The sequence below is a fragment of the Chiroxiphia lanceolata genome, chromosome 2 (assembly GCF_009829145.1).
Source record: "Chiroxiphia lanceolata isolate bChiLan1 chromosome 2, bChiLan1.pri, whole genome shotgun sequence".
Taxonomy (NCBI): domain Eukaryota; kingdom Metazoa; phylum Chordata; class Aves; order Passeriformes; family Pipridae; genus Chiroxiphia; species Chiroxiphia lanceolata.
The window spans coordinates 96,828,106-96,841,859 of NC_045638.1; the positions used below are offsets into that span (position 1 = coordinate 96,828,106).

The window sequence follows — 13,754 nt, forward strand, 5'->3', positions numbered from 1 at the left end:
ATCTGTTTCTTTGGACCCAGTGGTAAAAGGGCTGTCTTTGGGAATTTGGACATCTATTTTCCATTAAAACGAATGGAATAAAGTGTTAGTATCTTGCAGGGATTTGAACACCTTTGAGCTATTGTGAAGCAAGTATTCTCATTTGTCTGAAAGTGAACTCTTGTTGTAGATAGGGATGGATAATCTTAAGCTTTGAGATCTGTGAATAGTGCTGTAACATGCATGTGGGTAGCACCTGTAAATCAATTTTTGAGTTTTATTTGTCTTGCACATAACTTTTCTTTTCTCACAGGAGTAGCCTGTAGTTATCCCAAAGAATTTGCACATCATTAAATACCTCACACCAAAAATTCACAGAAACTGTTATGTTTGTGTCTGCTCCAGAAATTGATGTACTTTACCAATTATCTTCATATTTTGAAACAGAGGTGTGACCGAGTTGACTTTTAGCAGTATGGTAAACTGGTGCTTTTGTTCCTTGGTGGTTGACTTCTGGTGCTCCAAAAGTACAGCTTTAATTTAGGATGTGAAAAGCTTGTAGCCTACTTGACTGTGAAGTTCTAATTAAAGATTGCATCAGATGTGAACTGACACTTGTTTATTTCCAGTCGGTTTCCTAATACAAGAAGTCTTGGATGTCTGATCCAGTGTTGACTCCTAAGACTGTTGACATTCATTTAAATGTAGAAACTATTTACTGCTTTAGTGTTTTTGGTTTTGTTTTTTTTTTTTTTTCAAGAAATAAGACAGGAAAAATAAAGGAGAGAATCCTGTTATGGAGACGTTCAGCATTGTCACATTTTGATACCTTGAGCCCAGAGTATTGGTTATAGAAACAGCAGTTAGGGAGAGTAATGCCCCATAAATTCTCTTCATTATAAACCTGTTCGGTACCTTTTTTTAAACTGTGGGCACTAGATGCTTGCATGAGCTGGATGTGGCGCCTGAACAGCCAATCCCAGTTCTCTTGACTGACAACATCTGTGTTGCACCAGGTAGCCATCAACAGCTCACTCACAGTTTGCCTCCCTAAGCCCATATCTGAGAATCCCCAGAGAATTTGTATGGTATGTTGCAACTTTACTATAGGAATCCCTAGGAATTTCAGGTTGAAACTCATTTACTTACTCAGCTGGATGGATGGGTGATGTATAGCTCGATATTTATATGGGATTTTTCTCAGACATGATTTTCATCTCTTGCTTGGTGCCTGCCCCACAAATGGTCTACTGCAGCTAGTGAGACTTTAGCTGTTGTGGTAGTACCTTTGTTTCTGAAACAGAAAGCTTAAATGTATACAGGCATTTATGATTCTAACATCTGTGATGTTATCACAGTGTGGTAAAAACAAATGTCGATTCATTCCAAGACTACAACTGAGAGTACTTAAAGTCGTATTTGTATCCTGATTCTTACCAATATTTTGTTGGCTTCAGGACAACTCAACAAATGGCACAGTAGGGCAGCAAAATACCTGTTAATATAAAGTTATCTTCATTCCAACTTCTGTTTATTTTGTTGAGTTCTTTTGTTGCATACTATCAAATGGTTTCACAATGTGACCTCTGATTTTGAAACAAAACAAATTAAACATTAGTTAGTACTGATTAGTGCAATGTTAACATTGATTCTTTATTTACTCAAAAATCAGGAAATTAACGTTCCTCTGACAAACTTAATTATGTCTAATTGCACAGATATTACAAAGGGGATCCTTCATTATATAATCATAGATAATCCTGGTAGCAATACCAAATAATACAGTCCTAGCTAATAATTGCAAAGAAAGTCATAGAAAAACATCCCTTTGACCACAAAGGGCTTGGGCTCATTACAAAATGAGTGTCTGACTTGGGCTCATTACAAAACCTGACTGAAGAGTAACACTGAAGTTGGTACACTTTGTTTCTATTATATCATTTTGAAAATATTATGTCACCTTGTTCTGTATGTTCTAGTTCTGTAATGAAAGACCCTTTTGTTCAAATACAGGCAAAATAAAAGGGTTGTTTGTCTATAGGATACCGAAGCTCATTTTTATCTGACTTACACCACCACTAACCTCACTAGATCTTCCAATTTTTGATAGGTCTGATTGAAAGAAAGGCTCTTATCTCTGTTCTTGTGTAAAATAAGACCTGAGGCTTAATTTTCAGTTAATACAACTTTTTGCTTTTAATTTTTTGGCTTTAAATAATAAACTCTCTCATCTTTTCTTTACAAAATGAATTTCAATTAATATTTCAGGAAAAGAAATGCACTCTAAATGTGTCCTTTAAAACAGCTGAGCAAACTGTGTTCACCTTATAAAAAATATTCTCCTTTAGGCTAAAACTAAAAGACTAATTGGAACCAGTCTTGCCTAGTTTTTCTAATGGAACTTAGCTTATATAAAGTTTAAAAAAAAATCAGACCTTGACATTCCTTTTCTTTATTACATCTAGTGTATCTTATTTTTTATTCTTCAGAAACATCTTTTATTAAATGTTTCAAAGCTGATGAATCCTGCCCACATAGACACAAAAATAATCCCCCTGAGGTGGTCTACACAAACTCAAGGTTTGTGAAAGTGAAACTTTTATACATAATTTTGGTGGCATTACTGCTAGTAAAATGGTTACATCCTTCGTAGTGTTTCCTGTGCACAGAGGTCAGTGGTTACATTTATTATTGGAGTGGGCTTCTTAGGCTATCAAGGATAAACCTTTGCTTGATGTTTTACTCGCTTCTATTTTTTACTGCACGGTCTCATAATATTTATCTTGCCCCACAACAGAATCAGGCACTTTTTTATACTCACAGGTCAAAGCCAATTGGCCTAAATGCCCCCAAGTCCCTGTGCTTTATGTTTTCTATTAGCTGGCAGTGGGATTTTAGGGGCATATATCCAGAAACACTAAATGTGGGGATTTAGCAGGAATTTGGGCCAACTGACACTGGGTCCTACAGTGAAATTTTGGGGTGAACTGCTTCAAAGTGAGACACAAGGTCTCACTGCCTACGAGGTCTGAGCAAAAGTCCAGTCTTTTTAGTAATTTACAACTTCAGTCTGCCTGGTAAATGCATTGGTTCACCCTTGCCTAGAATACATGAAGAAAAATCTCATAGAGGAACTTTCTCACAATGACTATATTTGAGAAAAATAATCCTACATCCACTGAAGGGATGTCATGGTGAAGTATTAGATGAATAATGGCGCTTAGTGTTGCCCCTTTCAAATATTCCAGCATTATTGTAAAGCTGACATTTATTTTTATTTTTTGGTCATAGAGGCTTAGCTTTAAGAAAATAAGTAAAGAAATCTCTAGTTTTAGTAATTGCATAAAAAAGCTTAAAAAGTACTTCTGATCATAATAGAGATAAAAAAAAATCCCTGGCTTTTAAGATAATCATGTAACTTTTAGAGCCTACTGAAGAGTTTTTGGATGTTTGAAGTTTCAATACTGTTTGTTTGTTTTCTGTAGAGGAGTTTTTTGTCCACTTCATGTATAGTCAATCAAATAAAAGTATGAAACTTCTGTCTTTGTAAATCTGATGCACGTAGACTGCATTTTTGTTTTTATTTTTCCAGAAGTGGCTATTCATTTGGGGCACAGTACTCTCAGATGTGATATTCTAAACTAGGAGATAATTACCTCTTGAAGGAGTAGCACCTTTGAAAATGCTGACATAAATATTTTCCAGGTAGAATGGATTCATGCTGATAGGCTTATGAAAATATTCAGTTGCACCCAAAGGGTAAAATAACAGCTTCCAAAATATTGCTAGTGATGCGTCTCACTTTTTTTCCCATCTAGATCAGATCTTCGTTCATGATAAACTTTGTGCATTTCAACTGCTACAACAATCAGTAGAGTTGCAGAAGTTTGGTTTGGTTTGTTGGCTATTTTTCCCCTACCGTTTAAAGAGGGTAAAAGTAGAAGTATTGGCCACCTTGAGCTTCAGAATTTTCACTGCAGTTCATGTCATAGCCAGCAATCATTATGACAGCAATCAAATCCTCTGCACGCTCCCTAACTTTCAGGGACAAAAATAGAAATCTCTTACAGTCATCCTAGTTATCTGGTAGAAGAGAGTGATGAATGTGCATCTTGACTCTTTTGTTACCAAAGCTCCTTTCAGATGGTAAAACTATTTTTTACAATTTGTTGTCCAGTTTGGGATGGATTCAGCATGGATTTGCATAAGTAAATAATCAAATTTCTAGTCCTTAAACTTTGACTGAACTGCAACACGACTCTTTATAATGAAATTAGAGATAACCTTTGGGAACCATATAGTTATACAACAGAGGGTGCACCATACAATGCAGTAGGCTATGTAACAAGATCCAACTTCATTGTAACTCCACAGCTTGCATGAGGGCCTCGCACGTTAGCTCAACAGCTAAATTGGTCACAAATGGCCTGCTGATGCAAATAAAGGTAATATCCCAGCACTGTGTAAGTGGGGAGGATGAACACACATATAGCCAAGGCTGCATGTAACTGCACCTCAAGTGTTAAATAATTGCAACACAGTCTACACACTCAGGACAGAAAACTGAACAAGTGAACATCCCAAGCGTGTGTGCATGTATGTATGAGAACTTTTTGTATGGTTTTGGTTTTTGAATTGGAAAGTGATATGCTGGTACAATACTGGTCTTCTGGAGTTGAAGAGGACTCTCATCCCTGTAGGTGGTGATTGATATACACCAGTGTTGAGTATAGAAGCAAGGGATTGGCCCTGCTGGGACAAAATTTATTATGTTGCCAGATCTCACTGTCACAATTTACTGATGTAGCAGTAATACCCACCACAGTACTAGAGCAATGCAGCACTGTTGTATCTGACATGGGATGATTATGCAACAGAAACACCATTTTGCAGCCTTTGTGCAAGGTGGCCTAAGGGCTGTAAGGGAACAGTCATTGTGCAAAGTGTTCCTTTACTTAAGTGCAGGTCGTGTCATCATAAAGGAAAGTGGGCATTTATGGTACTTGGTACATACTATTGCAGACAGATTTACACAAAACTATTGAAACTGTTGGAGACATATCTGCTTTGCATCTGACTTATTATTCAGGACATTCTCAGATTAAAAATACCCAAACAAACAAGATTAGAAAAGCCAGTTCTGGTTCAGTAAGTGCGTCCCAGTCTTGCCAATCAATTGGGCTGTCTGAGAGACTGATCCATAAAGGCAACATAGCCTGAACTTCTGAGCAGGAAAGGCTGACATCCCAGTCTCACTCCTATTCTCAACAGAGTGATTAACTCTTTCCTTTTATTTTTTACTATTTGTAAAATGAGAATGACTAGTTTTTTTGCCAAAGGAAGTAGTGAGATTTGATTTGTTACTGATTATGTGCACCTGAACTACAGAATGATGGATCACAGTTGCTAAAGAAAAGTATTACTTGTTTGGAGGTCTGGCAGTAAGTAGTGGCTGCTGAGATGGGAGAAAAATTGAGATTCTTTGCATATTGAAAGGCACCAGAAGTACACTGTGTTTCTCCCTTTCTATCCTCAACATCATCACCAGTAAATTTGCAGGGATAAAGAGTTTTGTGTGGTCCTTCTACATTTTTTTCTGGCCCCTGCTGATGGAAATCAAATGTACTGTCCTCCTGTAATCTTCAGGTTTAAAAAACCTATTTTTAATCACTTCATACAGGTATCTAATTTGAATCAGCCTGCCACGCTGCAGGACTCTTGTGCTTTTTTAATTGGCATCTTTCTCATTACATTTGCACAAAGTTGCAGAGACACTGCAGGACACCAGTAGAGACATCTGAATCACCAATCCTGTTGGGCTGGCAATATGATGGTGTGATATACCAGGGGAGTCTAGGAGATCTGCATATGTGGTTAAGGGACTAAGTGGAAGCAATCAAGTTCAGACATGTTGCTGTGAGTGTTTCTAGGTCCTGCCTATACCATCTGAAACAGAATTGTGACAGAAATTTGCCTGGGATTTTTAACAGCAGTATGCTGTTAAACCAGCCTGGTTTCTAAGAACAGTTCCTGAGATTCTGGAAAAATGGAGCTCCCTGAAGGTATTAATGGAACTGTCGTAAGGCAACTATGTGAAGTACATAAAAAACAGCGTGTTAGCCCACCACAGGGATGGGCAAGGTATCCAACCAGTTTAGGAAGTCAGTCCCACTTAAATTTCATCAGAATTTGAAAACCAACCCTTAGATATCTGCCAAGAGGCTAGGTTTTAGTTGGGTGTTTTTTCAAAGGCAGTCGCTCTTAGCCTCTGACATGGTTATTTGATGCTGTGACTCCTTTTCCAGTTTTGGTTTGCCAGCAAGATATGTCTAAACTCAGCATGTTGGTGCACCTGGGGACATAAAAAGGAGAGGAGAGGTGCAGTATCGAATTATTTGGCACCAAAGCACCTTCCTTCCCTTTTAGTCCATCATCCAGAATTTTGTAATTTGCAGCAAAGTCTTTCACAGTTCTGGTGGGCAGTTTGGTTTTCCCTACTTCCCCTTACTACTGAAGATCAGTGTCTTCGTAGGGCTCTGCAGCTTCCTGGGAGAACTGTAGGTGGGTGCCCCTGCTGCACCAAGCACCAGAATTTTTCACCTGTCTTTATGGTGCTAGTATTTTTTTCATTCTTTTTAAGGCTTTGCTAGAGGGGTTAGGGCTCCTTTGCCTTCCTAATGACAGTCACTAGACACTAACTGAACTGAGAAGACCAGTTTGCAGAAAAAGAAAACCAGGAGTATCATCTAGTGGGTAGACCAGCATTGCCTGTTCTTGCATTCAGGATGGATAATGCAACCTTTTACTAAGACAGCTCTGAGCCCTCTGTTCCAGCCTCTTTCTTTTGGGGTGACCCCATGTGTGGCATAACCAAAATTTGGTGCCTCTGCCATGGGAGAGAGACAATCCTGGGCACACGACAAGAATTTGCTTGCCTGTGCTGTTGCATGGCCAAGTGTAGACCAGCCATGTGACTGCCATGCAGGCCCTGTCACATGGCAGGTCTGTGTCCTCTCCTGTTGCCAGCAGTTACATGTCCTCTTTCCTCTTCCTGCAAGTGATCCAAGTGCACATCCATCGACCTCCTCACATAATGGGGAGGACAAACTGTAGGCCTACAGGAATGTGGATTGATGGCAAGCAGGCTTTCACTGAGCATTTTGAATCAAGCAAATGGGCAGCTTTTTGTTGGTAAAACATTAAATCAGGATTCTCTATTCAAATTGCACCATTCAGGATTTTTTTTGAGCCATTGATGCTTAGGATCTAAATCTAAGAAAGATCTTCAGGCAAGGAACTAGTTGTGCAGATCACATCTTGTGGTTTTTTTCATTCGGGTTCAACATATATTTGGATTTTATAAAGATTATAGCTAATTTGATTAATTTCTGATTGAGGGCCAAAACTAGCTAAGTTGGAATCTACTTCATATTTTCTATCCAACAATCTCGAGGTTTCAGTGTTTGGTTTAGTTCTATAGTTCTACAAGTACATAAACCTATGTGACTTTGGAAGGGGTGGCTTTGGGTTCCAGTTTGAGTCTGGCTTCTAAGCATTGTTGTAACAGGATGGAACTGGGCTCAGTTCTAGTGTTCTTACTGAGATTCAGGCCTCCTCAAAATACCAGCCTGTGATCTTTGTTCAGATACATATATGACATTTCCAGAAACTTAAAGAAAGTAAGGATCTAGGTGCCTCTCAACTTACAGGTTTTGGATCTGGATCATTTGCAAATCTGAACATTTTTCAAAATTAAGTGTTTCCAACTCAGTCCTCAGATTTCAACCTGAATGTCTTAAATTTGAAGGATTGAAGTCTGTATTTCATCTGAACTTGGTACATTTTGAATATCTCTTCATATTTGTATGTGTAAGGTTGTAGGTGTAAGGTTGGTAGGACCAAGGAATTCATATTAGCTTGGGGTCAAATAATGCAGAGTACTAAGAGCTTCTCATGTCTGATATCCTTATTTTGGTGTAGATTTAGTTGTTAAATTTTAAATTCAGAGGCTATTCCATTAATTGAATTGAATTATAAGTGTATAAAAACTTGTGATTTTCATCAGCTGGCTTTGATACAGGTCCCTTTGATAAAGTATTTATATTTTTCCCATAATACTTGCCATCGTAAAACTCTGAGAGATGCCAGGCTGAGATGGGAAGACTCTTCACATATTTACAGTACCATCTACTCGTGGAACTACAGTTGAATCTGTTTTACAGATGGAAAAACTGAGGCAGTGAGTGCTCGATTGGTACTTACACAGCCAGATCAAGTTACCACAGTTAGAAGCAAAGTCTACAAATGCCCCTTCTGCTTTCCTGACCTGACATACCCTTCAATAAGGTGATTATGGTCATAAACTGCAGAGAAGAAAATATGTAATATGATTATATTCTTGCAGTATATATTTGGAGTAACTTGTAGAGCAGCCTCTACATATGCCAGGTGTGTACGTAGCTAAATATTACAGAAGGAGTTGGACTAAGTCACCTATTAGAGCTTTTTACTCTTTATATTTTACCCTAAGGTAAGAAAATCTGTCTTTTGATGAAAACACTAATGAAAATTAACATTTTGAAATAAATTACTTAATCCTTCTGTATTTACTGTACATCTGGATGAAAACAGAATGTTTATAAGCAAAATACGAAAATGTGTAGCATCTACCAGTGAGCAAAACTAATCACATTCACCAGTCACCAGGCTGGTTAATATTATAAAGACTCTGTGAATCATGAATATCAAGCCAGCCTGAGGGTACAAATCCATGAATCTAGGGAGTTTACCTGTCTGTCTTAGTCAGCAGGCTATCCCTTTACCATCACTACAATTTAGGCATATATTACCTAATAATAAATGTGATAATAAAAATGTATTTTGGGAAGCAGGATGTTGTTGTAATAGAGCTTTAGATCAAAAGTGAGATTCATTTTACTTAATTTAGCCAACTACCAGCTATCTGCCTAGCCTAATCTAGTTGTGTAAGCTCTCTCCTCAGTGGGGAGAGAGGGAAAAAAGCTGGGATGAATTACTTTTGGGAGGTGACTGTCTCTCCACTGACAATAGAGGGAGCCTACACAACTGGCTTAGACAGGACACTTAACTTTTAGGTGGGTATGAGTTACTCCAGGCTAATTCTGTTTTGCTCCAGTAGATTTGGGTCCTCATCTGTTTTTCCACTGATTTACAGCATAACCTTGGGAATATCACTTAAAGTTTGTTTTTTTTTTTCCTTGGACTCAGTTTCTCCATCTAAAAAATACCCCGTAGCTAAAGTTCTTGGAGAACCTTTGCAAAGGATGAAATGTTGGTGCAAAACGTTGTTTTCCTTCTCTTGCTACTTTCACATGCCTGTAGTTGTCATTAAAATCAACAGAATTTTTGTGACAGCATAGGTTTACGTGTGATAAGAGGCAGGGCTGAGTGAAAATTATTTTAGAAGCAGTCTATATCTTCGTCAGATGTGACAGAATATTGTAAAAATAAAAATCTAGTAACTGGTTGCATGTATTGATTTTCCCATCTTTGCTTCCCCTTCACACCTTCCCTCTACCCGCCCGCCCCCCCCCCCCAGCAAAAATATATAGGGAGTGAGGAGAACGTTCTTCAAATTAGACCTGTATTTTAAATAACCTTGGCCTGTTTGCAACTGGGAAAATGTTTTTTTACTTGAGAGATTTATTTCTGTCCTTGTAACACCATGTACTATATGCATTGCACCTGTTCAGACATAAGCACAGCACATTATTATAGCTGTAGGGGTAGAAGCTTCCCAATATATATTTTTGAAAGGAGGGAATGCTGGGGAGAATAGCCCTCTCTTTTCAATTGTTTACCGAGCAGTCTCTTAGGAAGACTTCTTCCTCATCAAGATCAATTTTCCCTGCTCCCCTATTGTCTGGGGAAACCTATCTTCAGGAGCGTCTTTCTTGAAAGATCTCATGACTTTAAAATCATCAGTGGGCTTTGTGTAGTCTGCCTGTCAAAAGAGATATGTTTACACCTTTCCTGCATGTGTTAGAGCTATAAGGTTACGGAGCAGAATGGCTGAGACGTTTCAGCGCTTCGTGCTAATATGCACAAAAAATGTATTTATGATAATCATATGGACTGTCTGAAACAATGCATTCCAACATCCTGTAACATAAATAAGAAAGGTGGAGCCAGCCGGCACCAAACTGTTTATTTGCCAGCAATCCTGCTCAGCCCCGTATACCTTTTCTACGCTGCCTCAGCCTGGCAGTATTGAACCTGTTGCTGCATTAGCCGAGTTGTATTTTGCTAGATAGGGGAAGGAGGGTTGTCTGCTGTCTGGTAGGAGGGCTTTGTCTGTGTGCGCCTTTCTCTCTCTCCCTCTCTCGCTCTCCCTGTCTCTCGCACTCTCGCTCGCTCTCGCTCGCTCTCTCTCGCTCGCTCTCCCTTTCCCGTCTCTGTGGTTTGTAAGGTAGGTTGCAGTGTGTGTATATACACAACATCAAGAGCAGGAAAATGGACTCATTAGGGAGGCAGGCAGTCATTACCACTCACACTGTACTTCCAGGGAGACAGCGACTATGAGGAGACAAACTGAGGACTGGGGAACAAGGTAGGCCAGTCAACTTTTATAAAAAATGAAAGAATAAAGCTTATACTCTCCTTAAACCACCAGCACTTCTTTATTTCCCCCCCACCCCCCCCTCGATTTTTAATTTAGAGATGTAAGTTTGCCAGACCTATTTGCTAGCTTAAAATTCGGAACATCTATAGAAGGCCTTACCCTCTACAAATGTTTCCCCCCCCTCCCCCCCACTTATTTAAGGGTGTGCCCCCTTATGATTCACTTTAATTACTTTTTTTTTTAATCACGAAGGAAACAAATACGTTTGTTTTCCAACACTAGTTCCAAGTAAATCAATATCTTTCACTCTTGTAAAACAGCCCTCTCCGTATGTTTGTGGGTCTCTCTGCTTTTTCTTTTCTGTTTATGCAGTTCCATCTGTCCGTCCATATATCATGTTCTCCTTATTTACTGCTAAATGGGGTTTTATTAGTATTTGCCAATGACTTTTAACTGTAATGCCGGTGACCAGGGTTAACGGTGACTCTCGTTCTTTGTTTTCTATATATATGCACAATGTAAGTTTAAAGTCCATGCTTGGCATACTGTAAATAAAAGCAAAAAAAAGAGAAAGCAGGTTCCACTCCTCCTGACAGGATTTTTATTCAGAGATTTTGCTGTTTATCTGTTTTGGTGTGGGGGCGGAGGGGGTTAATTTTGGTTATTGTACATGTACTTTTTCCTCCTGGATATTTTTAACATCTATTTTTCATTATTAGTGTTTTTCCAGTTTCCTTTACTAGGAAGAAAGGAGACGTATATTCTAACTTTTATGTTGCTGATCTAATGTAACGTTATGGAGGCATCACTGGGTTAATAAGAATTCAAACTTTCTAAGAGGGAGTTTGTATCCTTGGCTGCCCCCCACCCTCCCACTTTATGCATGGTTATGCTTGTGTTTCCGTGTGTACTGACGGGGAAGGGGGGGGGAAGGGAATAGATATTTTTTTACAGTGGTGGCAAATTATGAAATCTATCGAGCCATTTTGTCCAGAAATAGTAACTATTTATTTACCATTTTTCATTCCACAAATATGCTGCTTATTTGTAATTTCGAACATTGAAGCTTTTCTCTGAATTAATTTTTTCTTCTTTTTTCTTCTTTTTTTTTTTTTTTTCTGGGGAGGGATTTGTGATGCATTTCATAGCCCATTTAGCACTGTCGAGTTTTTGGAGCCCATGGGTTCTAAAGACTGCTTAAACTGATCCATTTGAAATGGTCTTTTTATCTGAGCTCTTGACATTTCTGTTGGAGAGTAAAACTGCTACTCTGCTGGTAACAAAAAAAAAAAAAAAGAAAGAAGGGATAGTGGAAGTGAGTTACATAAAATGTTCTGGAGAATCGTAAGTAATTATATAAAATGGACGCTGATCGGTGGAGATCTCTCAACAGTAACAGTCACCTTTTTTAATAGAAAATTATTTATTTAATAGGAAGAGGCAGACTTCTTAAAAACATGCATTAGGCCTTCCTTTTAGCACAAAGAAGTCTATAATGCAATATTCCTAACCCACCTGAGACTGCCTAGGAGATTCTCCAAAACCTTCAAATCCTTTGAAATGTTTCTTAAAAATCCATTATTTTGCAGCCAGAAAGAACTTTTGCTGCCAACAGGTTTTTTTTGCTGTTGTTTGGGGTTTTTTTAGCTGTCCTTTAACTTACCAGTCCCCAGTTTCAACAGAAGTGCCTCCTCACTGAACAAACTAAGTTAATTGAAATCCAAAGCAGCAGATCTATTCACTGGCACTACAACTACAGAAACTACTTGCTCCATTTTATTAGCAGCTTTATTTCCAGAACATAAGCGAAACTTTTCAAGGTTTTATATATCGGTGTGCCAAGAATTGGTGGCTCATCTCTTAGCTGGGGAAATGACATTCATTATTTACTATTTTTTTTCCTCCTTCTTTTTATTCAAGCTTCTAAATTAATATTTTGTTGATAGACTTAAAATGTGTTTATTGCTTCAAATGATCTGTTAACTCCAGCAAGGTATTTCCTCCCCTCTCTAAAGTTTGAACCTTAAGCTTTGAAACTCGCATTGGTCGTAGAGGGGATGCTGAAGTTATGCCAAAATGTAGGGGTCTTAAAGGTGGAGTTGCTGATCCCTCTAGATGGTGATCAGCCTCGAGTGAGGCAGCAGGAGTGTTAGCAGCCATCCTCCTCATGGGATGGGTGGTGGGTTTTCAGGCACCTATCATTTTCTCCTGAACCAGTGCAGGTGTATGTTCCTCAACCACCCAGGGGTTTTTTTTGTAGGAAAGCACATGAACCTGTTCTGAGGATTCTTGCACGTACATTTAGCAGAAGCCCAGACTCACCTTAACATTTTTGAAAAACTTGAAAACTGACTACAAGAAATCTCTTGATTTTATGAAAACTCCAGGCAAGAAGAATTCAAGCAGAGATAGTGAGTCAGAGTGATAGAAACGTTTTTCATTACCCAGGAAGATCTTGTTTTAATATTAAAACCTTTTTCACTAGGAGGCTGTAATTTTCTTTGAACCCCAAGTATATTCTAGCAAAAAAAAAAAAAAAAAAAAAAATCTTAGCCCCTTTCAATAGCACAAAGTCCGTTTGCAATCTGGATACAGCAGCAAAGGGTAAAGTATGCCTAAGTAAACTTAAATCCGGCATATGGAATGTTCAAACCTGTTGGCCAGGGGCGTAGGACCGAGTTTGACGTGTGCGGGGCAGTGCGGGGTGCCCGGGGTTCCCCTGCTCGCAGCCCGGGCAGCTGTGCGGGGCAGAGCCCGCGGTGTTGATTGGGTCACACTGTGCTTTATTTTAGTGTTGGAGCAGACAGTTATCTAACACACCCACATGAGGAAGTGCTCTGGAGCAGTTATTTCATGCTTTGCCATGCCCTGTAGCTAGAGTAATTTTGGGCTGACTGGCGTGTGTATATACCTCTTTCACTCCTGTGAGACGAAAAGCAGTGCTGTTGGGATTTTTGTGTGTATGTTTTTGTGGTGTTTTTTTTTTTTTTTTTAATAGGACCAAAAATGGGATATAAGACAGTTAAATCCAAATACCAAACAAATACCAAGTCAAATTATTTTTAATAGTAGAAGATTTTTCTTTTCTCTTAAAGCAGGAAAAAATATCAATCTTGTTTATTTTGATAAAGACAGTTGTAGCAATTTCCTGCGTTGACTATATCATTATTATAAA

The 13,754-nt window shown here is 38.7% G+C and overlaps 1 protein-coding gene across 9 annotated transcripts in view; it reads left to right on the forward strand.

The window, feature by feature from the left end:
• Positions 1 to 13,754, forward strand: part of ZBTB20 (zinc finger and BTB domain containing 20) — a 477,688-nt gene that overhangs the window by 17,894 nt on the left and 446,040 nt on the right. For 4 of the 9 annotated variants that reach the window (XM_032678447.1, XM_032678446.1, XM_032678448.1 and 1 more), the window contains exon 1: positions 10,251 to 10,567. The exons of 3 other annotated variants lie outside the window; for them this stretch is intronic. The gene's annotated coding sequence lies outside the window, so the exon portion shown is untranslated. Of the gene's footprint in view, positions 1 to 10,250; positions 10,568 to 13,754 lie in introns of those variants that run through there. 2 more of the 9 variants (XM_032678450.1, XM_032678451.1) reach the window with 2 other exon arrangements.